Source organism: Panthera leo, chromosome A3 (assembly GCF_018350215.1).
Source record: "Panthera leo isolate Ple1 chromosome A3, P.leo_Ple1_pat1.1, whole genome shotgun sequence".
NCBI classification, from domain to species: Eukaryota; Metazoa; Chordata; class Mammalia; order Carnivora; family Felidae; genus Panthera; species Panthera leo.
This window is the reverse complement of record NC_056681.1, coordinates 76,272,448-76,298,293: the sequence shown is the minus strand read 5'-3', so window position 1 is coordinate 76,298,293 and position 25,846 is coordinate 76,272,448. Positions and strand designations below refer to the sequence as shown.

The 25,846-nt window shown below is 36.0% G+C and overlaps 1 protein-coding gene and 1 non-coding gene across 4 annotated transcripts in view; one reads left to right on the top strand and one right to left on the bottom strand.

The window, feature by feature from the left end:
• FANCL (FA complementation group L) overlaps positions 1 to 25,846 on the top strand; it is a 91,035-nt gene that overhangs the window by 47,216 nt on the left and 17,973 nt on the right. The window lies entirely within an intron of this gene.
• Positions 5,263 to 5,369, bottom strand: LOC122216688. Its single transcript, XR_006201045.1, has one exon. It is a non-coding gene; the product is annotated as a U6 spliceosomal RNA (small nuclear RNA).

Genomic DNA, 25,846 nt, shown 5'->3' with positions numbered 1-25,846 from the left:
GAAAACACATTCCTGTGGACATTTTACAGATACTCTCCAGGCTGCCCATATTTGTGTTAGGAAATTTTGATAGGGCCAAGTAAAAATTTATGCTTAATGTTTTCAATAAAAACAGAGTCAAGTGATTGTATATGTAGTTAGTTTTTTAAAAAACCTAATAGGATTTAAATAGTGTTGTATAAGTTCAAATATCCTTTTAATCACACACATGTTAAAAATTATTTTTCTAATTTTTTTTCCTTAAAAACAAAAGTCTCCCTCCTTTCGATGGAAATTGAGAAAACACAGCAAAATAAAGGAGAGGAAATACCCTGTAATTTGCTTTTGGTATTCTGATATATGTTATAAATATCTAAGAAATGCTGTGTTGATTTTTTTTTTTTTTTTAAAGAAACTTTTCCTCTTTTCCAAATGTACATTTTCTATTTGGCCTTCCTCTTTTTAAAATATGTATTTTCCTTTTTTTTAAATATACATGTCCTATTGGCTCTGTAAATTTTGTTATGTGTGAGATTATGAGATAACACTGTGCTTGTATTATTCTTTTCAGATCTGCTATCTCTAGATTATATTTTAATATATATCAAAATCCCAAGACTATACTTTTGATGAGTTTCTAGTGTTTTTGAATGTAGATAACTCAGGTTTTTCCCATACTTAAATCTGTGAAAAAGTTTGCATCTCCACAAAAAGAGTGTTAGCACTTACCTTATTCTGTCATTTAGCAAAATTTGTGATTTCAATACACTGGGAAGTCTCTGAGGGTAATTTCTTTCAAAGTTTCTATCGCTCCTTAACACCAGCTCGATGCCTTGCACATTTAAGCATGGGATGAATTTTAGATTTAATTAGGTCATACAGCAAGTTTTCTGTTTTGTACTAGCTCTAAGAAGACAGAACTAATTAGTAACTGAAATGTCCTATTTATTTTTTAATTAAAGAAGATACTAAAATTCTTGGTAAAGCACAGATGAAAATTTGGCTACCTTCCTTTTTATCCACAGACTCTGATTTGACAGATGTTAACTTTTTGTCATGTTTGTTTCACTTACATCTTTTATTTCTGTCTCTCTCTTAGGAATAAAATGTTCTAGGAATAAGTAAGACTTTATTTCCCTCTTTTTCCTTTTTCTTTTCTTCTCTCCCTTTCTAGAAGTAACCACCTTCCTGAAATTGATACATGGTCTATCCATGCATATTTTTTTGCCACATTTGCTCATGCCATATTCTGTAATACAGGCTGGCTGAAGTTTTTAAACAGCATTGTTTCTGAGATCTACCCATGGTCTTTGTATGTTTAGTACATTTACTTTAAATGCTTAATATAGTTCCATTATATGAATCCACCAGTTAACTTATTCATTGCCATACTGATAGGGTTGTTCACAGTTTCTTAGGTAGTGCTCTAGTGAACATCCTTATGTTTCCGTGTACACATGGGAGACTTTTAGGGTGGCTTATGCCTAGAAGTGAAAATGTTGGATTGAAAGGAATGTGCCTCTTTGAGATTACTAACTGTTGCCAGATTGCCTTCCCAAATTGGTTGTCTAAGTTTACACTCGTACCCAGGATTGCATAGTAATACCTACTTTTCCAAATCCTTTCCAAGTCTTAGTCCGACTGTAGTCTGACCTTAATTTTTAACAAGAATTGATAATCATCATTATGGTACTTAAAATCTTTGTATATTTAAAATTTTTTCTTTTATTGTAAGTGTCCCTTTTTTATTTGGATACCAGTTGTTGGTTACATGGAATGTATCTTCTTTCTGTGGCATACTTTTTAACTTTGTGTATGATCTTTTCTGTCAGTCAGAAGTTTAACTTTCAGTGTGGTCCCATGTATCATCTTTCTTGTGATTTCTGCTTTTTGTGTCTTGAATGAGAAAATCTTTCATATCTTGTTCTGAAAAGATAGTTTCCTAATATTCTAAAAGTTATATGTTTTTTTCACATTTAATTAGGAGCTGGGACTCTTATTTACACTTGGCTATTTAGTATATGCTCATAAAATTTGGATTTGTCTTCATTGTGTAAGTCTAGGGGTGATTTCAGTTTTTCTTTTACATTTGCCATTAAAATTGAGAAAATTTTCAAAATACATTATTTACCTGTTTTAGCATCGAGCATAGCAATACATCATAAGCATTTTGGTCTTCTACCAGTGGTATGAACTCTTGAGTCTTTTAGACATGATAAGAGTATTGGCAAGGTTTATTTTAAGCGTAAGAAGCAGTATCAGACCACTTTGTATGGTCTTTTTCCATTGCCTTTTTGGAAACAATTTTGCTTGTGGGAGTTATTTTCTCTTAACAATCTTTAAACAGTTGTAGTTCTTAAGCAAAATAAACGTGGTCTAACAGCAAACTTCTATTTACGAGATTGTAAATAGGTCCCAGATCATTGATTTAAAAAATTCTTGTCTGTTTTTGTACATTTCCTCTTTGGATTCGGTGTTTCTGGACTTTAAACTTGGAAGATCTTTATTTTCCTTTCTTTTTGTGAAATAATAGGCATGGCTTTGTGGCATCCATATTAAAAATGGGTAATTTTCCTTATGGTCCCTGTCTTCCTGCTGGGTTGATAATGTTTTGATGTATTTTTCTTTTGCTCTGATGAGAGGTCTGCTGCTGCTGCTCTGACATATTCATTTGGATGAATAATTATAACTTGCACAATGTCAAGCTGAAGATGGTAGGGTTTTGTGCGTCATGACAAGCCTAGTAGCCAGTGCAGGTGTCTCACAGCATGATCAGCAACAGCCAGTGTATTCTGGCTCAGAGGAGACATTTAGAGTAGTAAGAAATCAGCACCAAGGGCAAGGCTGCTGCTACTACTGCTGCCGTGATCTGTGCCAAAGAAACACAAAGTGCTTCTCAAAGACAAGTGACTGCATACGTCTTTTCAGCAATTTACTTTGTTTACCCAATAAATTTTGTTTTACAGATTTTAGCGTATAATGTAAGAATATCTCATGATTTTTATCTTAGTCTACTTCCCAGCATCACAGATGCTCCAAAATGTATCTTTAACAATCTGCTACCTTTGGGACTTTTACTTCCAGGTTGTATTTGCAAATTTTGTTGACTAATGAGACCATAGAATGCTGTAATGTAAGATTTTAAGTGCACTGAAATTGGTATCTAAAAGAACAGAATTCATTCTCTCCAGGTCACTGATCAACCCCAAATAGGTGTTAGAATTACAGTTCTACCTATAACTGTGCCATTAAGTGCAGGTTTGGTGATGTATCCTTGCCATTGCAGTTGGAATTTTCAGATTTGGTATGATACAGTAAGTAGCGGTCTTTATGTTTTTTATCATGGAAGTCTCATATACTTAGAGTAATGCCATGAATGCAAGAATAGCAAAACTAATGATGAAACCTCTGGCTGATAAGCTGATGGTGAATGAAGAACTCATAATTAAAGGAAACAGTCCTATTACATAGCAGGGAGCATGATCCATTAGTTAGAGCAGCCGACTAGCAGTTGGGAATCGTTGGTTTTGTTTACAGTTCAGCCATTGACTTAATTGTATAATTTCAAACAAGTCATGTGACTGCCCCTTGCCTCAGTTTATGTGTGTATGCAGATAATGAACTTTTTCTTTTTCACAGAGATATTGAGAAAAATAAATTTGATTTAAAGTAAACAATGTCTGGGGAAAAACCCTCCATATCCCATCTAAGGATCCTGTGCAACTACTCCTTTTTTGCCCTCCTAGATTATCTTTCTTTCCATTTTTTTCTTTGCTCTCTTTATTGGAGAACACCAAGTACTGGATTCTTGTTCCCTCTTAAATTGATTAATTAAATGTGCTTTTGCCAAGGCAGTTTTGTTGCCATAGTGGTATGCTTAAAAAGACATCAAAAGGACCAAAACAAAGAAACTTAACTCAATGTTGAGATCATGTGATATGGTAAAAGTATCAATGTGATATTGGCCTCAGTAATCTATTAGCCATCTTTCATTTTTTTTTCTTTTTTAATAACTGTTGTTGTTGTTGTTGATTTATTTTGAGAGAGAGTGAGAGAAAGAGAGCATGAGCAGGTGAGGGGCAGAGATGAGTAGGGGGGAGAGAGAATCCCAAGGAGGCTCCACGCTCAGTGCAGAGCCTAACACAGGGCTTGATCTCATGACCCAGATCATAACTTGACCTGAAATCAAGAGTTGGATGCTTAACTGACTGAGCCACCCAGGTGCCCAGTAACTTATTTTAAAAGGACCCTGCATTAATTTTAAAAAAGAGAGAGAAAATACAAATAAGCAAGCTTAAGAAAATATAAAATCACCTGTAATGCCTTCATTTAGAATGGGGTTCTCACCGGATAATAGCTTTGAAACTATGCTTGTCATTTGACAACATATTTTAGTTTTTAAAACATCACTGATAATGCTGTGCATTTATCCTAGGAACTCCTTAGAATCATTTAGTTTTTAGTTAGGTTTATGTTTATCCATCAAATTAAGAACTGTCATGTCCATAATCTAGGAACTGGTTATGCTTACATTTATTTAGGTCCCTCACTTAAGGGACAGTGGTTTCTTAATCCATATTTTGCATATTTTTGTTGAATTTACACCTAAGCATTTAAAAAAATGTGTTGCTGCTGTGAATACTTGTTTAAGAAATCATATTTTCTAGGGGCACCTGGGTGTCTCAGTTGGTTAAGCATCCGGCTCTTGGTTTTGGCTCAGGTCATGATCTCATGGTTCATGAGTTGGAGCCCCATGTCAGGTTCTGCACTGACAGCTCAGAGCCTGCTTGGAATTCTCTCTCTCCCCCTCACTCCCTGCCTCTCTCTCTCTCTCTCTCTCTCTCTCTCTCTTTCAAAATAAATAAACTTAAAAAAATAATATTTCCTAGTTTACCATGACAGTATGGGCAAGCTATTTGTTTTTAAGTTTTTACTTTTTACTACAGTTACATAAGAACATAGTTTAAAGAGTTAGGTTACAGGGTTTTTGTTGATGTTGTTTGCTTTTTAGACCAAATAGTACTTCCTAGCCACCTTCCCACCTTTTTCTCCTTCTGCAGAGTCAGTGACTTTTAATTTTTAGCTGATCCTTTTGGTCTTAGAATATTATTTGTATTATTACGTGCTCTTGTAATTATACTGCATTTTGTTTTTGTGTTAGTCCTTATCTGTTAACTTTCCACTATAAATGAGGTTGCTGTTTCTTCTCCCACTCCACACACATGCATACTTCGTACCTTCCTGTTTTCCCCAAATAGCTATCTTTTATTTATTTACTTTTTTTTTTATATGGAATGTTTCACGAATTTGTGTGTCCTCCTTATGCACGGGCCATGCTAATCTTCTCTGTATTATTCCAATGTTAGTAGATGTGCTGCTGAGGTGAGCGTCCAAATAGTTACCTTTTAATTTTGATTATATTAATATTGAGGGTTTATATTATTATGAACACGTATGTATATTATGCAGAGATGAGCCTTGTAGTTAACCCTCATTTTTCCTTTGTCACCCTGGCTGTTGCTATTCCTAGAGTTAACAGTTACCTTACTTTGTCACTTCGGTAGTTTTCTCTGTACTTAACACTCATTCAGCCCCCAATTTCCATCACTTGTCTACATCTCCTCTTAGCCATCTATATTAGGTTTTCTGTTAGCTTTATTTTCTGGGAAATTTCATCAACTTTACCTCCTAACCTTCCTGTTGAGGTGTTTTGTTTGTTTGTTTTTTTTCTTTTTACTTCTGTCATGTTCATCTCTAAGAGTTCACTTCATAGGTATATATTTTCCCCAGAGATAGTAATATTTTTCTTTTTTTTTTCCCTCCGCCTCTGAGTCGTTTCTATTTCCTTGAGTTGCTTTTTTGTCTAGGCTTATAATCTTTGTTTATCTGCTTGTGATGAAACGTCAGCTATAAAAAGCTCTTTGGAAGCTTTGAGTGCGTATGTGGGGCCTGTCAACTGTGAACCTTAGTGTAGAGTCATCTGAGTAGATCGTGTGATGAGGAATGCCAAATGTCAGTACCTTTTAGGGCTTTTTGAATGATTGATTGGTTGGTTAGATTTCTTGGAGAAGACTCTTCCAACCTTCTGCCTGGTAGTCTCTGAGCAAGCAGAAAACATTCCTGTGAGGTATTAAGTTGACCAAGGCTGGTGGACAGGACACCACAGCCTGAATTGGTAAGCAGTTAACCTTACGGCATCTTCTGCTGATAAGGCGGAACATCATATAGCTGTTAAAGAGACATGCTTACAGGGTAAACTTCTATTACCATAGAGCAGATAAATAATGAGGGTGGATTTGGAGCTAAGAGGCAAAAAATGATATCCAAGTTATCACTTGGTATTTTCAGACTTTTTAATTTGGCCATTCTTGGTTGTGTATAGTAGTCATTTTTTTTCCCCTTTTTTTCCTTCCGTTTTGTTTATTGTTGATGTATTTAAATCTGTTTTCTTTAATGATTTTCTATCCACTAGCCTTGTTAAAGTCTTATCTCATAATTTGTCAATAAATTCATTGGATTTACTGTGAACATAATCATATCATTTGTAACAACAGTTTTATTTCCTCCATTCCGATCTTTACACCTCCCCCCCCCCCCCCCCTTTACTGCTCTGGCTAAGCTCTCCAATACAATGTGAACTATAAATAGTAAACACAAGCGTTCTTGTATTGTTCTAGATCTCAAAGGAAACACTTCTGAGTTTTTAATATTAGGTAGATTTTTGTCTATGTATTTCTTGTACTGAAATCCTTTAACAATAATTAATGGAATTTATTTGTATTTCCAGTTTGCTAAGAGTTTTGTTATGACTGGGAAGTTGAAATTATTAAATGTATTCTCTTTAAACATAAAGAGATAATCAAATTGTTTTTCTCCTTTAATGTTAATGTGGTGAATTATTGGATTTCCTAATATTAAACCAGTCCTGTGTTCTTGAAATAGACCCTGTTAGGTCATGGTGTATAACTGTTTATCTATTGATCGATCACACACCTATGATCTTCGATGTATATTGTATATCGCCAGATTTCATTTCTTATATTTTTAGGAATTTGCATCTGTGAGCAATCACTTTGTTTTTTCTGCTTCCAAAATTTTGTTTTTGTTGCCTGTCTAGTTCTCCCTGTTTTTTTGTGAGATTGTGTCATGAAGAAAAAACAGCGATAACATAGTTTTAGTGCATTTTGGGGAGGGACTGAAATTAGATTTGTGTATTTAATACACCTTCCTTATCTAGTAGCTTTTACCCCCCCTTTTTTAATAGAATATTAAATATTAGATGTGTAGTTACTACTTTATTTGAATTCTGATGTATAAACTAGTTGTGAACATGGGATGTTAAAATTCATTCTTTGCTTTTGCCAGTGGGCTGCTAGTTAAAGAGAAATACTGAAATTTCTGAATAAGTGTGCTGAATACGAATGGAGTCCCACATTTCCAACTACAGGCAAGTGACAAAAGAAATAAATCCTCTTATTTTCCCTCCCACTCGTGTTATACGGAGGGGATTAGTGTGGAAAGTTCAGGGTTCTTTGGACTTTCATAGAACTTAGGAAGATAAGTAAGAGGAACTAACTTATCAAAGGTCTACTAGGGAAGTTCTATCTTATTTTTAGTGCTTTATTAGATGAAATTGTATAGCTGTCATGGTCAAGTCTTTCTTTATAGTTAACCTTGAAAAAGGACATAAACAGAAAAGCAAGAAGCAACATTTTTCAGTAGGGAACAATTTAAATGTCGCATACATTTATTTCCACTAGTAATATGTGGAGCACTGAGTCGGATCCGGACATTGTTGTGGTGAATTAGACAGGTTCTAATACCTAGGGTAGGCTTTCAGGATTAACTTTCAGTCTGATAAGGAGAGAGGTATTTAAAAAGATGATTTTAGTAAAATATGTTGAGTGTCATGATGAGCTGTTGTGATAAGGTGGAGAAGAAGCACATAATCTAACCTGATGTGACTAAGCACGTTTTCTGGATAGGATGTTACTTGAGCTCAGTGCGTCTTGAGGCATGAGAAGTTCGGTTTGGGAAGGGAGATGATACTTCAGGAGACAACTGCATTAGCCAAAGACAAAGGCATGAAATTAGGAGATAGTACATGAATTGCACAGCTTTTGGTGTTCTGTGGGCAGTCTGAGAACACTGGAGCTTTTGCTAGACTGAGGCAGCATCTAGTGTATGCGCACGCCTTGTTTTACTGTGTTTTGCTTTATTGCACTTCACAGATATTTTCTTTTGTGCTTTTGTTTTTTACAAATTGAAGGTTTGTGGACTCTTGCCTTGAGGAAGTCTCTTGGCTCCGTTTTCCAATAGCATTTGATCCTTTCTGGTCCCCGTCCATTGTGGTAATTCTTACGGCATTTCAGGGTTTTTCATTATTATTTGTTATGATGATCTGTGACCAGTGAACCTTGATGTGACTATTGTGATTGTTTTGAGTCCCCGTGAATTGCACCCATTTAAGACGGTGAACTTAATCGATAAATGTGTGTGTTCTGACTGCTGCACATACTGGCTTTCCCCCATCTTGCTCCCTTTCCCATGGCTGTCCTGTTCTCTGAGGCACAAAAATCTTGAAATTAAGCCAATTAATAACCCTAAATGGCATCTAAGTATTCAGGTGAGAAGAAGAGTTGAAGGTCTCTCACTTTAAATCAGAAGCTAGAAATGATTAAACTTAGTGAGGAACGCATGGTAAAAACCAGGATAGGCTGAAAGCTAGGCCTCTTGAGCCAAACACTAAACCAGGTTATGAATGCAAAGAAGTTCTTGAAAGGGATTAAAAGTGTTACTCCAGTGAACACATAAGCAAACACACAAATGATAAGAAAGAAAAACTGTTTAGTGTTTTTGAGCGGTCTGGATAGAAAGGCAAACCAGTCACAGCATTCTTCTAAGCCAAAGCCTAATGCAGAGCAAAGCCTTAACTCTCGTCAATTCTGTGAAGGCAGGGAAGAGGTGAGGAAGTACCAGAAGGAAGGTTTGAGGCTGCAGAGGTTGGTTCATGAGGTTCAAGGAAAGAAGTCCTCTCTAAAGCATAAAAGGGCAAGGTGAAGCAGCAAGTGCCGATCTAAAGCTGCAGTAACTTTATTCGAAAGATCTAGCTAAGATAGTGAATGAAGGTGGCTACACTAAAGAAGAGATTTTCTGTGTAGACAAAGCAGCATTCTTTGCAAGATGCTGCCATCTGGGACTTGCATAGCGAGAGAGAAGTCAATGCCTGGCCTCATAAGCTTCAAATGACAAGTTGACTGCCTTTTTAAGGCCTAATGCACCTGGTGACTTTAAGTTGAAGCCGGTGCTCATTTACCATTCAGAAGATCCTAGAGCTCTTAAGAATGATGCTATATCAGCTCTGCCCATGCTCTATAAATGGAACAACAAAGCCTGGGAGACATCCCATCTGTTTACAACATGGTAAGAAAAAAAAAAGATTACTTTTAAAAATGTCACTACTCATTGACAATGTACCTGGTCACTCAAGAGCTCTGATGGAGATCTACAAGGAGATTCATGTTTTCATGTCTGTTAGTGCAACATCCATTCTGAAGCCTGTGGATCAAGGGATGATTTTGACTTTCACGTCTTAATATTTAAGAAATGCATTTTGTAAGGCCATAGCCCTGTAGCCTCCAGATCTGGGAAAAAAATTGAAAACCTTCTGGAAGGGATTCACAGTTCTAGATGCCGTAAGAACATTCGTGATTGATGGGAAGAGGTCAAAATACCTACATGAACAGGAGTCTGGAAGAAGTTGTTGCAAACCCTCATGGAAGACTTTAAGGGTTCAAGACTTCAGTGGAAATGTGGTGCAGATGTGGGGGAAACATCAAGAGAACTAGACTTGGAATTGGAACCTGAAGGTGAGACTGACTTGCTTCAATCTCCTGATCAAACTTTAACGGGTAAGGAATTATTTCTTATGAATGAGCAAAGAAATTGTTTTTTTTTTTTTGAGATAGAGTCTACACCAGGCAAAGATGCTGTGAAGACTGTCGAAATGACGGCAAGGGATTAGATATTACAGAAACTTAGTTGATAAAGCAGTGGTGGAGTTTGAGAGAATTGACTGTAGTGTGGGTCAGATGCTGTCAACCAGCATTGCATGCCACAGAGAAATTGTTTGTGAAGGGGAGGAAGTCCCTCAGTGACTCAAACTTCATTGTTGTCATATCTTAAGAAATTAGTGCAGCCACTCTAACCTCCAGCAGCCACTACCCTTGTCAGTTTGCTGCCATCAACGTCGAGACAAGACCCTCTTCAGGCAGAAAGATAGGACTCTGAAAGCTCGGGGGATAGTTAGCACTTTCTGGCAATAATGTGTTTTTTTTTTTTTTTTTAATAAAAGAACATTATTTTACACATACGTTATTGCGCACTTAATAGGTCACAGTGCAGTATCAACGTAACTTTTACATGCACCGGGAAACCAAAAAATTCATTTGACTTGCTTTAGTGCAACATTTGCTTTATCGTGATAACCACTTCAGTGCAGTGGTCTGGAATCAAACCCACAGCATATGGAAGATGAGCCTGTAATGTCCTTGTCTTTTGTAACCTATTTTAATTTAAAGTCTGCTTTGATAATTAGTATTGCCACCCCTGCTCTCTTTTAGCTGTTATTTGCACAGAATATCTTTTTTCATCCTTTCACTTTTAACCTTTTTGTCTCTGTGGATTTAAAGTGAGACTCTTACAGACAGCATATAGTTGGAACATGTGTTTTTATCCATTAGCCAATCTGTGTGTCTTTTGTTTTTTTTTTTTTTTTTTGTTCTTGCATATACATTTCTTACTGAAAAACTCATTCATAAATTAACGTACAAAAATGTACAAACACATGATTAAATAATGATGAAGGACTGTTTTTGCGGCAGATATTTTTTGAAGGTACCTTTAGATTTCCGTGTAAAAATGCACACTTGGTACCTCTTAAAACATAAGAACAAACTCAAGAAAAACGTAGTGACAAAAGTAAGCTAGCTTACTTTCGATGCCGTTGTCCATTGTGAATGGATACAATCAGTACATGTGGCTGTTACCTGTTAATGTCTGTGGTAGAGGAGCTCTAACAAAAGGGCCCCTGTAATGTTAAAATGAATATTTTTGCAATAACCCCTGTCCCCCAAGAAAGAAATGAAAGGAGAAACCTTTCCCTGCATGCAGCAATCAGACAAGACTGATTTAAGGGGTCACCCGTCAGTAGCCTTAAAGAATTTTAGCTGCCAAAATATGTACAAGGTCACATTTGGTTCTTATTGAAATCTGTCTTTTGATTGGAGAGTTTAATCCATTAATATTTAAAGTAATTACTGATAAGGGGGGACATTTCTGTCATGTTGCTGCTGTTTTCCATATGTCTTATTTTGTCCCTTAGTTTTTGCATTACTGTTTTATTTAGACTTAGTTAAAATTTTCTAGTTAAACATTTAAATTTCTCCTTTTTGTGTATATGTAATAGATATTTTCTCTGTGATTACCAGGGGGATTACATTTAATATCTTGAAGGTATAACCTTCTAACTTGAATTTATACCAGCTTGACTTCGAAAACATATATAACCTTTGGTCCTTTGCAACTCTGTACCTGTGCTTTTCAGTTGTTATCACAAAGTTACATTTTTATACATTGTGTGCCCCCAAACCACCAACTAATAATTTTTTAAATGCATTTGTCTCCTATAGAAAGCAAAATGCAGAGTTACAGACCAAAGTTACAAATAATGCTAGCTTTTAGACTAATTGTTATAAAAATGTGTTAGTCTCTTAAATCTTAGAGGAAACAAAGTAGTGTTAAGCCATTGTTTATGATAATACTAGCTTTTATAATTGCCCATGTAATTACCTTTACTGAGATCTTTATTTCTTCAAAGGGCTTCATGTTACTGTCTACTGTCCTTTCATTTCAACCTGTGAGACTCCCTTGAGCATTTCCTGCAGCGTAGGTCTAATGATAGAACTACTTCAGCTTTTATTCAGCTGGGAATGTCTTAATTTCTTCTTCTCTTATGAAGGACAGTTTTGCCAAGATTTTTGGTTGTAAGTTGTTTTTGTTTTTGTTTTAAGCACTTTGAATATATCAGCCCACAACCTTCTGGCTTTCAAAATTTCTTGGAAATCTGATTGTTTTTGAGGATCCCTTGTCTGTGATGAGTCACGTCTTGCTTTTTACAAGATTCTATCTTTGGCTTTTGAAAGTTTGTTTATAAGGTGTCCTGGTGTGGATCTCTTTGATTTCATCTTACTTAGACTTCACTGATCTCTTGGATGTTTATATTCATGTCTTTCATCAAAATTAGGATTTTTAAGGTATTATTTCTTCAAATGTTCTCTGCTACTTTCTGTCTTCTTTTGGGTCCTCACAGTGCTTGCATTGTTGATGTGCCACCTTTCCCTTAGGTTCTGTTCTCTTCATTCCTTTTTGTCTCTCTTGCTCAGATTTGATCATTTACACTGTCTCGTCTTTAAGGTCCCTACTCTTTTGCACGCTCAAATCTGCGTTTAGATTGCTTTTATGAATGTTCCATTTCAGTCGTACTTTCAGCTCCAAAATTTCTTTCTGGTTTCTTTTTAGGTTTTCTTTCTCTTTATTGGTATTTCCATTTTGCTCATACATCATTTTCTTGACTTTCTCCACATCTCTCTTTAATTTTTAAAGCATCCTTAAGACCATTTTTTCAGATTCTTTGTCTAGTAGGTCTACTATCAGGTCTTTTTAAGGGACCGTTTCTTTAATGTTTTTTCTTTGGATCAAGGCCACATTTTCCTGTTACTTTATGCCTTGTAATTTTGTTGTTGTTGAAAACTGGATACTTTTACTAGTGAGGTAAGTCTAGAAGTTGGATTTTCCCTTCTCCCTAGAAAGGAAAGATCATAATCTCCCGCTGTTTTATTTTATTCTTTTGGGTTTTTATTATTATTATTATTCTCATAGGTTGTCTCTGTGCCAAGGATCAGATTAAGGTATAAGCTTATTAGGGTCTTTTCTGGTCAGTTTTGAGCCTGCATCTTTCCCTGCACTTGTATATTGACTTCCACATTCCCTCTTTATGTGCAGTTACTTTTAAATGTTCACGTCTTTAATGTCTGACTCGTAAAAAGGGGATAAAAAGAAAAATGATGAGGGAAGAGGGCACTGGCTCTTAAAATACTCTGCAGGAGGAGGAGAGGCTTGCAACAATCGGAGGAGATACAACAACAATGTCCAACTGCCTCTTTGCCCCTCTGAGATTAGAAGCCACATTCATATCAGAGCACAGATTGCTGCTAATTGCAAGACAAGATCCCTTTTGCCTACTCTTCCTCCTATAAGCTGTGCAAGTTGCTCCTGGAGTACCTGCGGGGCTGTTGGTCATGGGGCTGGGTGATGGAGAGCCTCTGTCAAGTGAAGAGCTGAAATAGAATTTGCAAGCCTTCAGTAGACTCCAGGGTTCCAAAATAGATATATCACACAGGTTCTATCAGTGTAAATGCTGTCTAGGTGGGAGACAGATTCCTGGTGTTTTCTACTCAGCCATCTACTCAGAATCATCTCCTAATTAACTTGATGTTGAGTTTTTATTTTATTTTTTTTAATGGTCTACATTTTGAGAGTGCCTACTAATTGTCAGCATGCACTTGACAGATGTTTCTTTCTTTTCTTTTCCCTTCTTTTCTCTTCTCTCTTCTTTTCTTTTTTTTTCTTGGCTGCTGTAGTCATTCTGTAATGGCTGTTTATGAAGTGACTGTATTTCATTTGACTTTGTGGGTAGATACCCTCTTCTTAGGACTTATAAATAGTAGCAAATCTTTTTTTTTTTTTTTTCTTTTTGAGCAAGAGACGGGGTGGGGGGGAGAGGGAGCTGGAAAGGGCAGAAGGAAAGGGAGAGAGAGAACCTTAATGTGGCTTCATGCCCAGTGGAGCCTTCCAGCGGGGCTTGACCTCACAACTGTGAGATCATGACCTTAGCCGAAGTCAAGAGTCAGACACTTAACCAACTGACCCACCCAGATGCCCCTAGTAGCACATCTTTTAAGTCATCATCAGCAGTGGTCAGTTACAGTCAAAATAAGGTTAAGTATTGGAAGAGTTGATACATTCCGTGTGGATTGCTTGACAGAGAATAGCATTTGATTAAATAGGTGTAGTTATAGAGCTATCTACAGAAAATGTGGAGAACATCAATGAAGCTTGCAAATAAGATCAAATGAACTGAATATTTAAGAGATTCACTATCTCTTTAAAGATATCTGATTAGAAATACTGCAATTAATATTAAAATTAAGTTTCTTAAAAAAGTTTAATCTTGATATTTCCTTATTCTATTGAAGCTTTTTGAATCCCCTAGAGATAAAGACAAAAATGATTATTAGAGGATTTATCTGCACATATTATAGGAAAGTATAAAAAAAAATCAGAATGGAAAGCAACTGTTGCAAGTACCAGAAAATTATGCTATTAATTTAAGTGTCATCAGAGCACAAAAGATCACATTCCGGGACTGTGAGAAAATTATTAAAATACTGGAAATAATAGTACTTAAGATGAAGATATTATACTCTAAGATCTGGTTAAGTGACTGACATTATTATATCACTTCAGGTATTATAAAAGTAACAAAATGCTTTTAAAGATAATAAGCATTACATTTTGAGATTGGCAGTGTTCACACTTTTCTGCTTAAGTGCTTTCCTAGTTTAACATAATTTAATAACAGTTATGGGAGAATAGTTAACATCTGAGTTCTCCTATATATCTTTTCTCCTTCCTTCTCCAGTATATACACATTTTATATAACTATATATGTATAAAACATAAAATTTCATTCTCTAAGTGATGAGTTTATGGACAGTTATTTTTTGCCTTTGTCCTTGGCATTAGAAATACTGCTACTTTATAATTTTTTAGCTCCTAATTATTGATTAATCTGCAAAAATAATCCTGCTTTGTAGATACATTACTACCCAGAAGTCATAACAAGTGGTTTTTTTTAACAGCTTTATTAAGGTATAATTGATGTACAATAAACTGAATATAAAGTGTACAGTTTGAGTTTTGACAAATGTTTACACCTGTGAAATCAACCCCGCAATCAAGATAATAAACATTTCCATTATGTCCAAGTTTCCCCACTTCCCTTTGTCAGGTGAACATGGTAGCTCCCTACTCCCCTTTGTGATCTCTCTGTCCTTCTTGTTCCTCCCGCTGGTCCCCAGGCAACTACTGATATGCATTCTAGAATTTTGTATAATTCTGTGTGTTCTTTTCTGTCAGATTTCTTTCCTCAGCATAGAGATTCTTCCATATGTGGCATATAATAACAGTTCATTCTTTTTAGGCCAAGTAGTACTCCATTATATGGATTTGCTATATATTGTCCATTTACTTGTTGATGGACATAAGAATAGATTTTAAGATTTGGCTATTATAGATAGAGCTGCTGTTAATATTATGTGATGTCATTATATGAACATATGCTTTCATTTCCCTATAGCAAACACCTAGGGGTGGAATGAATGGTGGATCATATAAAAGGTGTATGTTTAATTTAAGAAACTGCTAACATCTAAAATTTTTTTAACTAATTTAATTGAAAAAAAACTGTAGAAACTGTTTTAAAACTTTAAACTGTTTCAAAACCAGTTGCTTAAGAAAGTGGTTGTTGGGGCACCTGGGTGGCTCAGCCAGTTAAGCACCCAACTCTCGATTTTGGCTCAGGTCAGGATATCACAGTTGTGACATTGAGCCCCACATTGAGCTCTGAGCTGAGCATGGAGCCTGCTTAAGATATATTCATTCATTCATTCATTCATTTTTCTCTCATGTATGTATGTGTATATATATATATATATATATATATACACATACATACATATATATGTATGTATATATATGTATATATATGTATGTATATATATACGTGTATATATACACACATATATATACGTGTATATATATGTGTATATATATATACACGTATATATATAATCTGTCTCTTACCCTCTCCCCTGCTTGTTCTCTTTCTCTACAATTTTGTTCACATTTGGTTTGGCCAGTCTTTCTCATTTTAGCCATCCTAATAGTGTGTAGTGAAAAGTCATTGTGATTTTAATTGCATTCCTTTAGTGACCAATAATGTTGAACATATTTTTTATGTGTTTGTCACCTATATATCTCCTCTGGTGAAGTATCTGCAAATTTTTTGCCCAAACGACCTAATTAGATGGAGAGATAGTCTACACTAATGCATTAGACTACTCAGTATTGTTAAGATGTCATTTCTCTTCAAATTGATCTATAGATTCAATATAATCCCAGTCAGAATTCCAACAGATTTAGTTTAGAAATTGACAATATAATTCTAAACTACATAAGGAAAATGCAAAGGATCTAAAATAGAGAAACTGAAAAAGACAAAGTTAACTAATGTGACCTGATTTCAGGACACAAATTACATTTATCAAGATAATGTGGCATTATCGTAGAAATACTCCTTGACTGGAGATGGGGTTATGTCCTGATAAACACATTGTAAGTTAAAAATACTGTAAGTTGAAAATGCAATTAATAACACACGTAACCTACCAAACCTCATAGCTTAGCCCAGCCTGCCTTAAACATGCTCAGAACACTTACGTTAGCCCAGAGTTGGGCAAGATCATCTAACAAAGGCTATTTTATAATAATGGGTTGAAAATCTCATATAATTTATTGAATCCTGTACTGAAAGTGAAAAGCAGAATGGATGTGTGGGTGCAGCATGGTTGTTTACCTTCGTGATTGCATGGCTCACTGGGAGCTGTGGCTTGCTGCCACTGCCCGGCATCACAAGAATATCCTACTGCATATTATTAGCCTGAAAGATCAGGATTCAACATTTGAAGTACACATTCTACTGACTGCGTACCAGTTTTCATACTGTTGTAAAGTTGGAATATCCCAAGTTAGACCGTTGAAGTTGGGGACTGCGCGTATACCTATACAACTGTTTGTGTATACAAAGAACTATTGTTAGTAAAGGTGGAAAGATAATTCAGTGTGGAGGAAAGCCTGTCTTTTCAATAAATGGGGCTGAAACAATTTGCTGTATGCAAAAGATGAACTTCAATCTGTATACAAAAATTAACTCCATTAGGGCGCCTGGGTGGCTCAGTCGGTTAAGCGTCCGACTTCGGCTCCGGTCACGATCTCACAGTCTGTGAGTTCGAGCCCCGCGTCAGGCTCTGGGCTGATGGCTCAGAGCCTGGAGCCTGCTTCCGATTCTGTGTCTCCCTCTCTCTTTGCCCCTCCCCCGTTCATGCTCTGTCTCTCTCTGTCTCAAAAATAAATAAACGTTAAAAAAAAATTTAAAAAAAAATTAACTCCAAGTGGATTATGAACTTAATGTAAAACCTAAGGCAGTGAAACTTCTGGAACCACAAAGAACAGCTTTGGAACTTCCGGATTTCTTAATTTTTTTAATGTCTGTTCATTTTTGAGAGAGACAGAGCACAAATGGGAGAGGGCCAGATGGAGACATAGAATCTGAGGCAGGTTCCAGGCTCTGAGCTGTCAGCACAGAGCCCGATGAGGGGCTCCCTCCCACTCACGAACTGTGAGATTGTGACCTGAGCCGAAGTTGGACACTTAACAAACTAAGCCACCCAGGCACCCCTGGGATTTCTTAATATAACACCCAAAGCGAGATCCATATAAGAACAAATTGATAAATTGGATTTAATCAAAGTTAAAATTTTCTTTTCTTGAAAAATACTGTTAAGAGACTGAAAAGACAAGCCACAGACTAAGAATATTTGCGAATTACTTATCTGATAATGGACTTCTATTTAGAATATGTAATGAGTTTTCAAAGCTCAATAATAAGACAACAACCCAAAATGAGCTGACTTTTTTTATAGACATGTATTTTGGATACTTCAGAGATCTCCCTTTTTTTATCAAAATTTTATATAAATTGATTTTGTGAGGAAAAATTTTTAAAAATATATTTATTTACCTTTTAGGGAATTGCCCACGTGTCCCTTCCTTTGTTGGCAAATGGCTAGGAATCCGGTAATTCTTGCTCCCTCTTTCACTTCCATTGCATTCACTTTTTACTTGGCCACATCCCTTCAGTCAGCTGCAGACAAAACCCCTCACCTCAACTCTACCACTGCTTTGTTCTTTGTCCCAGGGCTTTTCTAATGCCAGGACCAAGGGTGCCTAGAGGAGCATCCATGTATACATGCAAATCTGGAAGTGTGAGAATTATCCCTTTTAGAGCAACTTGACCATTTGAGAACAGAGGCCAGTGAATAAATGTTTTGAGCTCCCTTTTTGGGGCACTGATTCTGAGCTTTCTCTACAACTCACAGGGCCAACCGTTGACCACAGTGACCAGCTTGACAGTACACCCTTATTTTGGCTTTCTGTCCTATTTCACTTTTCCCAGCACCCCCTCCCTCTCAGTCCCTAAGATTATTGCCAATAGCCTATGTACACATAAGCTCTTGTCTCAGAGTTTGCTTTTGTGGGGAGACCCCAAGCTCAAATTATCCTTGCATATATCACTTACTGTTACAGCTACAGATAAAGATGATGTAGAATAAGGGTCCAAATGTACCAATCATCCTTATGGCCCAGGAATTTACCTTCTTAAAAATCATTGCTTTTAGCTTATTTGATTTTTCTTTTTTTTTAAAGATTGAACAAGACCTATGCAACTATGTATGACCTTCTAAGCAATATAACTTGACAGGCCTTCTTTAAAATCAATTTATAAATCAAAGACTACACTAGTTTGCTTTCAGGTGATGTCCTTGCTCCTACAAAATTTCTAGGAGCAATCCCAGTTGCTATCTGCTTCCTTGACTTGTCACCACCACTTGGAAAATTTTATGTGACTTGTGTATAGCAGTGGGCCATAGGCACTAACTTCTTAGCTTGTAACTTGTACTTAATTTCGTAGAATGTAAAAAAAAAAAAAAAATCCTCAGTATTTAAGTAATAGGTACTAGCATGCCTTGAAAAGAGTTTAGACTTAAGCATACAGACAATTCATAAGTGGACAATAACACTGTGGAAAACAGATCATTGATTTCTTTCTCTAAAAGTACATTGTCTAGTCCTGGAGCTAATTAGAACATTTTTATCTACCTCCCTGTTCATTGGCTATGCTTCATAAGAAAATATGGACCATTTAAGGTTTTTAGAATGATATAATCTAGTCTTCTGATGGTTTATTTTATTTATTAAACATGAACTATATATAATAACCAAGTTGACCTTTCTGTGCTCAAATATCAAGGCACTTGATTCATGCACATCCTCTAGCAATAAAAGTGGGCAAGCATTGCTAACTGTGTTTTAGCGTAAAACTAGTCAGGAAATAGAATAAGCCTTTTAGGTTTTTGTTGTGTTTTGTTTTTCTAATTTTTTTAATGTTTATTTTTGAGAGAGAGAGAGAGAGAGAGAGAGAGAAACAGAGCATGACTGGAGGAGGAGCAGAAAGAGAGCCACAGAATCCGAAGCAGGCTCCAGGCTCTGAGCTCTCCAGCACAGAGCCTGACACCGGGCTCGAACCCACGAACCATGAGATTATGACCTGAGCCAAAGTCGGACGCTCAACCGACTGAACCACCCATGTGCCCCATCTTTTAGTTTTTTTGTAAGGCATCTGTAGACCTTTGACCAGACAAACTTTCTATTGGTTCATGATCTCAAGGTTTAAATACCAAATCTATCACACTGAACAGACTGCTTGCTTAGAAATCTTTTCAGTTGTGTTGTTGAGAAATTTTCAGTGAATCAGTGCAGGGATCCCACATATAGATCTTCCCACTGAGAAGTCCACACACACAACAGTCTAGGTATTCTGATTTCAGTGCAGAAAATTTCATTAAGTGCCTGAGGTGAACTTAATATTAGATTGATCTCTTATTATCTTTATGCCTGCTCTTTTCAAATTTTGTCGAGATGCCTATTTTTTCTGACTTTTTTCTTGAGATTAATACATTCTTGTTATTTTCTGACCTTTGGTTTTCACAAAGGAAGATTGGACTCCATACCAGAGAATATCTCCCCTGTTAACTTAGCTCTTGTGTTCCCTGTGCATGTAATGTTATAAATGTAGTTTTCCAGTTTCTGGTGTTGGGTATGTGCCTTTGTTTCTGTTAAAGTTTTACCCCACATGAAAATACACAGACTGCAAGATAGTGTGGTTGGTATGCCTCAACATGGGCCCTTGCTGCAAATCTTTGGAGCAGGTAGAGTATAGAATGTACTCTTCCCACCTTGTTTTATATTTTCTAGCTTTCTCAGGATTTCTTTTTTTTTTTTTTCTTTTTAACGTTTTAAGGACAAGAGGTTGTTTAGCATCCTGTCTTCTCCTTTCTCCTACCACAGCAAGGTTAAAGCGTTGGGTTTCTGCATCATTATTTTTGTTACTGGGAACTTAAGGCTCTTGCGTGTGTGTGTTTATGGGATTTTTGTTGTTTGTGCTTTTGCTTTTGTTTTTTGTTGCTTATTTCTGTTGTCTTTCTTCTCTAGTTTTTTCCCAGCTTATGTCTTTGTTCCTCTATTTCATTTCCTTTTAATCATGGTATTATATATGTGTTCAAAAAAAAAAAAAGGCATTTTCCTTTGATTAGTAAATTAATCCCTTGCAGTATTCTGGGTGTAATTTTTGGATCTTTGCCATGTTATAGTTATGTAACTGCTTTTCTATTCCTTCTAGAAATTTGTGGTTCTTAACCTATTCCAAAACCTTTGAGTTTTTGGAAGACTGATTTTTTTTTTTATATTAGAAAATAATAGTGTTATGTAATGCATCATGGACTTCTCTTCTTGAATACATGGGGATAAAAGATATAATGTAGTCCAAATAGTTTGATTCTGGTATGAAAGTTCTTTTGATTAAAAAGGAAATGATTATTGGGGCGCCTGGGTGGCGCAGTCGGTTAAGCGTCCGACTTCAGCCAGGTCACGATCTCGTGGTCCGTGAGTTTGAGCCCCGCGTCAGGCTCTGGGCTGATGGCTCGGAGCCTGGAGCCTGTTTCCGATTCTGTGTCTCCCTCTCTCTCTGCCCCTCCCCCGTTCATGCTCTGTCTCTCTCTGTCCCAAAAATAAATAAAAAAAAAAACGTTGAAAAAAAAAAGGAAATGATTATGTTCAGGCATATAAGTTGTTCATATTTAATGGTTATACTTCTATATAATTTGAGTGAGAAAATCGGTTTGTAAACACGAGTTGGAAATAATGGGTGTATGTTGTAGTAATTGGCATCTTGAAAGATAGGTACTTTTTAATTTTTTTTTAATTTAATGTTTATTCTTGAGAGAGAGAGACAGAGCATGAGTGAGGAAGGGGCAGAGTCAGAGAAGGACACAGAATCTGAGGCAGGCTCCAGGCTCTGAACTGTCAGCACAGAGCCCAACGTGGAGCTTGAACTCACTAGCTGTCAGATCATGACCTGAGCTGAAGTCAGACACTTAACTGACTGAGCCACCCAGGAGCCCCAGGAAAGATAGGTACTTTTAAGTGGACAGAATTACCTATGGATTTTCAAATAGTTAATTGAGTTCTTGGCTACTAGAGCTGGAAGTCACCTTAGAAGTTATCTACTGCACACCCATATTTATAGATGCAGTGTTAAGGCTTTAAGTTGCTGAGTATGTCTTGATCAAATAGTTTGTTACCATCAAGATGATAGCTGAGACCTCATTGTGTACTGGATGCTCTTATCTTTGTATCAGAGATCCCAACATAGATCTGACACATAGTTGAAATATTAGTTTCATTAAATTAAGGGTTATGTATCTTTTCACTATACTGTGCACATCATGAAATGAAAGGATGGCTAACAGACTGTTTATTTTTATTTTTACATACGCTTTTTTATGATTGTAAAAGTAATACATATTATAGGTAATATGGAGAAGTACAAGAAGAAAATAAAAATTGTCGTAAAAAGGGTTAAAACTACATTAGAGACCGTTGAAACATGGGAACAAAGTCATTGGAGCCAAATCAGAATAAAACCACTGTGGATAATTCTGGAATAGATTAAAGGCATGAATCATGGTCTTGTATGATCTACAAGATGCTCACCTCTTCAGTGAGGTTTTAAAATAAAACAGTAACTAATAACAGGAGTGTTGTAAGAGAGAAGCTAACCTGTGGAACTGAGCTATCTCAGCTTTGAAGGAAGAATTGCTCTGGTAAAAGCAGACCCCCATCTGGTACACCTCATTTTTCTCATCGTCCTCTAATTCATCTCTTCTCTTTCTCTTACCTGAAGTGTTGCACTTAGAGAAGTTATGTGTAAACTTATGAGGTTGAGTATTTTTTATTTGATCATGTGTATTCTTTTCTTTGGGGAATTATCTCTTCATCCCCCCTTTTTTAAAAATTCCTATATACTTTTTTTTTTTTTACTGATTTTTCAATAACCTTTTTATGTCAAGAGTATTGATACTTTAATACAATAGGTATTTTTCAGTTTACTGTTTTCGTTCATGAGCTGTGAACTTCTCCAGATCAAGGACTATATGACTATAATAATGTCTATCAATTTTTAAACATATATATATATATATATATATATATATGTTTATATATATATATATATGCATGCTATCATGCATATATATATGCATATATATATATGCATGCTAATCAGTTAAGCATTTTACACACATTATCTCACTCAAGTTTTGTAAGGATTAACACTATTTCCATGTTGTAGAAGCTGAGTGAGATTAATTTGCTGAGAAAGATGCAGCTAGCATTAAGAGGACAGGGCTAGGAATGAGACTCAAGATTTGACTACCAAGTCCATCATCTTAATATGTTGTGTTGTATCTCATATTTCTTTAGATCAACCCATATCTACGATAGACCATAACTCTTAGTAGACATGTTTTGTACATTTGCTGGATTGAATTATTAACACATAACTCATTTTGTATATTATTTGCTTATTTAATTTTGTATAATTCGGTGTGCTGTAAATGAGAACATACATTCTTTTGCTTCTTTTATTTACTGAAGTGTAGTTGACACACACATTAGTTTCACCTGTACAACATGGTGCTTCAAAAGGCTATACTTGGTCCTGTGCTCACCACGGGTGTAGCACCAGCTGTCACCATAAAGTGTCATCACGGTACCATTGACTGTATTTCCTGTGCTGTACCTTGATCACCATGACTTATTCATTCCATAACTGGAAGCCTATGTCTCCTACTCTTCTTCCCTGTTTGCCCTCCCCGCAAACTTCCCTTCCCTATGGCAACCATCAGTTCTCTGTATTTATGGATCTGTTTCTGCTTTTTGTTTATGTGTTTGTTTTGCTTTTTAGATTCCACATTTAAGTGAAATCATATAATATTTGTCTCTCTCTGCATTCAGTTCTTAACCCAGATACCTTATGAAATATGGTTACAAATTGATCTAAGTTGAAGTTAAAACTTTTTTCCATAGTTCTAATTTTATAAAACGTGTTCATTTTTACAAATGTATTGTATACCTTCCTAAATCCCAAAATTATGATTAAAATGTTATTTAAAAACAGCCAAATTAAAATATTATGATGTAAATGTTCTTAAGGATGCTATTTTCCTCATAAACTGGGCCACCTGAATTTTTTTTTTAAGTTTTATTTATTTTGAGAGAGAGAGCATGAGCATGGAAGGGGCAGACAGAGAGGAGATAGAATCTCAAGCAGACTCCGTGCTTTTAGCCCGGAGCCCGAGGTGGGTTCGATCTCATAAACCGTGAGATCATGACCTGAGCTGAAATCAAGAGTCACATGCTTAACCAGCTGCCCCAAATCTTTTGTTAATTGAACTGTACGATACAGTGTTATATTAGTTTCAGGTGTAGAACATATTGATTTGACAATTCTATATATTACTCAATGTTTACCATGATAAATGTAGTCCATCTGTCTTCACACAATGTTATTACGGTATTATTGACTGCATTCCCTATGCTGTACTTTTCATCTTCGTGACCTATTTTTTAACAGGAAGTTTGAGCTTCTTAATCCCCTTTATCTGTTTCACCTCTCACCACCCCCCACACCAGTTTATTCTCTATATTTGAGTTTTTTGTTTGTTTTTTAGATTCTACATAAAATGAGATCATAAGGTATTTGTTTTTGATTCATTTCACTTAGCTTAATACCCTCTAGGTTCATCCATATTGTTACAAAGGTCAAGATCTTACCCTTTTTATGGCTGCATAATATTCCATTGTGTATTATGTATACACATAGAAACCCCACATCTCCTTTATCCATTCATTTATCAGTGGACACTTGGGTTGCTTTCATATTTTGCCTGCCATAAATAATGCTGCAACCAACAGAGGGGTGCATACATCTTTTTGAATTAATTTTTTTCTATTCTTTGGGTAGTGGAATTCAGTGGAATTCAGTAGTGGAATTACTGAATCATATGTTTTTATTTTTAATTTTTTTGAGGAGCTGATACACTGATTTCCACAGGGGCTGCACCAGTTTACATTCTCACCAACAGTATACAAGGATTCATTTTTCCACATCCTCACCAACATTGTGATTTCTTTTTTTGATTCTAGTCATTCTGATAGGTGTAGGCTGATTAATCATTGTGGTTTTGATTTGCATTTCACTGATACGACTAACGATGTCAAATATCTTTTCATGTGTTTGGTGGCCATCTGTAGGCCTTCTTTGGAAAAATGTCTATTCAGGTCCTCTGCCCATTTTCTAATTGTTTTTTGTTTGTGTTTTGGTGTTTAGGAGTGTAAGTTCTTTATATATTTTGGATATTAATCTCTTATTGGATGTATTATTGCCAGTATATTTTCCCATTCATCAGGTTTCCTTTTTGTTTTGTTGATAGTTTCCTTCACTGTGCAAAACCTTTTCCTTTTGGTATAGTCCTAGAAATTTTTTTTTTGCTTTCATTTTTCTTGCCTGGGGAGTCACATTTAGAAAAATGCTGCTAAGGCTGATATCAGAGATTTCTTCCTATTGTTTCTTCCAGGATTTTTGTGGTTTCAGGTTTCACATTTAGGTCTTTAATCAATTTTTTTATTTTATTTTTGAGAGAGAGAGACAGAGTGCTAATGGGGAAGGAGCAGAGAGAGAGAGAGGGAGACAGAGAATCTAAAGCAGGCTCCAAGCTGTCAGCACTCTATGCTGACATGGGACTAACTCACGAACTGCAGGATCATGACCTGAGCCGAAGTTTGAGGCTTCACTGACTGAGCCATCCAGGCGTCCCAGGTCTTTAATCCATTTTGAGTTTTCTTTTGTGTGTGGTATAAGAAAGTGGTTCAGTTTCATTTTTTTGCATGTAGCTGTCCAGTTTTCCCAGCACCATTGATTGAAGATACAGTCTTCTTTCCATTGTATATTCTTGCCTCCTTTGCCATAGGTTGATTGACCACATAGGCATGGGCTTAATTTGGGCTCTTTATTCTGTTCCATTGATCTGTGTGTCTATTTTTGTGCCAGTACCGTACTGTTTTAATTACCACATATGATTGTAGCGCATCTTGGGATTATGACACCTTCAGTTTTGTTCTTTTTTCTCAAAATTTCTTTGGCTATTACAGGTCTTCTGTCCTTCCACACAAATTTTAGTATTTGTTCTAGTTCTGTGAAAAATGCTGTTGGTATTTTGATGGGATTGTATTGAATCTATAGATTGCTTTGGGTAGTATGGACATTTCAACAATATTAATTCTAATCCATGAGCATGGAACATCTATTTGTTTTTGTCATCTTCAGTTTCTTTCATTAGTGTTTTATAGTTTTCAGGGTACAGCAGCAGGTCTTTCACCTTCTCAATTAAGTTTAGCCCTAGGTTTTTAATTTTTTTGGTGTAATTGTAAATGATATTGTTTTCTTAAT